Source organism: Thermobia domestica, chromosome 5 (assembly GCF_964235325.1).
Source record: "Thermobia domestica chromosome 5, izTheDome1.hap1.1, whole genome shotgun sequence".
Lineage (NCBI taxonomy): Eukaryota > Metazoa > Arthropoda > Insecta > Zygentoma > Lepismatidae > Thermobia > Thermobia domestica.
Window position 1 is genome coordinate 17,108,892 of NC_137458.1, and position 2,993 is coordinate 17,111,884.

A 2,993-nucleotide genomic window follows, 5' to 3' on the forward strand; every position below is an offset into this window, starting at 1 on the left:
CGAAATTGGTAACAGCATCAGTTTCCACGCCGAAAACGTATTTCAAACTCTAAACTTCTCTGACTTTGAAAACACTCCTGTGTACACTATGAGTCATTACTCGGCACTTTGTATATCACATCTTCAGTAACAAATCAAATGTAATTCTTTTCTTTAATTAATAAGAAAAGACTTAATGTAACTCTTATTGAAACGTTTGGGTTGCGAGCGGAGTGAGCAAAAAATATTTCAATGTAAATCTATTTCTTTGCAAACCGTCAACAATATTGATTTAATAGGGCTCCAATACTTCTACGGCGCGCCGAGTCATTTACTCTTTTTTATTTTTTTTTATTTCTTCTCGCTCGTTCGGCGCCCTCTTGTTATCAGCGCCCGCGGCGACGGCCCCGCTTGCCCTTCTGTAGCTACGGGTCATCAAAACACTCGAGCGCTTGTCCTAGTTAGGATGGTCAAGAAGAGGGAATTTTGAAAAAATTACAGTGTTCTTATTTAAGACAGAAGATACGAACGAACTGGACTAATTATTGAGAAATAGTGATGCCAACGAGACGGACGAGACGAGAAATAAGGTTTTCTCGTCTCGCCTTGTCTGGTAAATTTATGTACACTAGGGATGCGCACGAGACAAGATTTGTGGCTGTCTCGTCTCGAAAATGTGCTGTAAAAGTGATGTCTCGACTCGAAAAATGTGTATTTTTCTATTGGAAGAGCCGTGTCTCGACTCGAATTTTGTCAGGAAAATCCTGTCTCGACTCGTCTCGTGCGCATCCCTAATGTACACAATATGTGCCCTGATTGGTTACTTAATTTCATCTAGAAGTTATCACAATTCTTCCGCGTCACAGGAGGTCTATGAAGAGTGTTTTATAACAAAATGTAAATCATATTTCTTGTTGGAGTATCTTGTATAAGGATTTTCATATCTTTAAACGTTGATAAATGCTCTTTATTGTGTTCCCATAATCACTTTATCAATCTATAGTTTTTATACTATGAATCATTTACTACAATTATCGTCTTGTCTCGAATTTAAAAACTTACTTCTTGTCTTGACTCTCGTCTGTGAGCGACAATGTTGAGAAATATCCCTATTATCAACATGCTCCCAAAGGTATTTCTCGCTTTTGTAGTACGACTAACCCTCTAGATCAGCGCTTCTCAAACTGTGGTCTGCGGACCAGAATGGTTCTTGAGGTCTATCATTGTAGTCCTCTTATGCTCCAGAAAATACAGAAAAAAATAAAACTGAAGTGAATTTTGTATCACATACACTATAAAAAAGAATCTGAAATATAATTTAATACAGTTTTAAAAAATGAAATCTTTAAGTTTTACGTCCCACGGTTATGCCGGTCATGCTAAAGGAGACGGTGATGAAGAGAAATGAACGAAATGGTGAAATGAAAAAATGTGAGGAAACGGGAGAACCCCGAGAAAACCCACGCAAACGGTGTTTGTCCACCACAAAATCCACTTGGCGCGAGTTGGGCTCGAACCAAAGACCCCCATGCACCACAGGTGAACGCTCTACCACAAAGCCACCGCGGCCCCAAGTTGAATAAAGTAAACAATGGAAATTCTAATAAATTATGTAAGATGTATTGTTATAAAATATTTAGTAAAAATATTAACTAGAAAATAATGAATTTTTAGAGAAAGTCATGTCAATTATAACAAAGGAGAATTTTACAGAAAATTGTATTTGAATTAACCTCAAAACATTTACATTTTCAAAAGAGAATCTTATGTGTATTAATGAGAAACTTTTTTTTCTTTTTTAGAGAAAAGTACTACGTAAAGTAACGAGAAAATAACGGAAAATTTTAGAGAAAATCGTATGAAAATTAACCAAAAAATTATAATAATAATAAAACTTTTAGATCAAATAACATATGAATGAACCAGAAATTACCCAATTTTGGGCCTTGGTAATACTAGGGAACAGAATTTCCACATATAGTAGAGAATGCCAAACAATCTCTCAAGTGAAAATACATGAAAATTATTATTATTTTTCTACCCAGCATTCGTATATCTTGAACTAAATACAAGATTAGTCTAAAATATGTCGTGCATTATACCAAAACAAACGCTACAGAAAATACACACAAATTAAAGTTATTGGCCTTCAAAATAATGCCATCTGCTACAACACACTTTGGACAATGTTCATAAAGCTTCTGGGAACCGTCAGCAAAGGTCTCTTGAAGAATCAATCACAGTCAATGTTCTTGGTTAATGACTTGTATATACATAAACCGTGCGGCTTTCATGGCTTTCTTCATTTGGGGAAACAGAAAGATCTGCTAGACCAGAGATGTACGGTGGATATTCAAGAACAGGTACGCCGCACTGAGTCAAGAATTCGTGCTAACGGATTACACACAGTGCGTAGTCGTGAGCACTATGCAGCCCTAACAAATATGCCAGATACGTTGCAGCAACATTTTTCAAAATTTTCTCGAAGAAAAAGAAGTTCACGGTTTCAACCTCAGGAACGAATTCCTTGTGTAGATGATACCATCATTGACAGGGAAGGTGATCAACATTGTCTTAACATTGGACTTTCACAGATGACTCTTGGATCGCGAGGAAAGCGTAAACACCATTCCAACGTTCAAGTCTGAATGTCCGCTTGAATTATGGATGAAACTGACACCATCAAGTGACGGTGGTTAGAATCCTCTTCACACATGGTTATAAAATCTCAAGCGGTTTTCATCCGTTTTGGTTTACGCTCGTGTATGTCAGCTTATGCAGCACAAACGGGGAACAGATCTGCTTACAGACATTTTCGCCGAAGACGGCGCGCACCACGTCCTTCCTAATGTACAATTCTTCTACAGCAACCGTTGAATCAGTAACTGGCCTCGTGATAGCAGGTGTCGCACTCGACAAATCATACCTAAGATTCAGCTTATCGGCGATTGGTCATAACGTGGCTCAATCAATCGGCCTATCGGCGTTGGTCAATCGTTTCTTTCCCATCACGA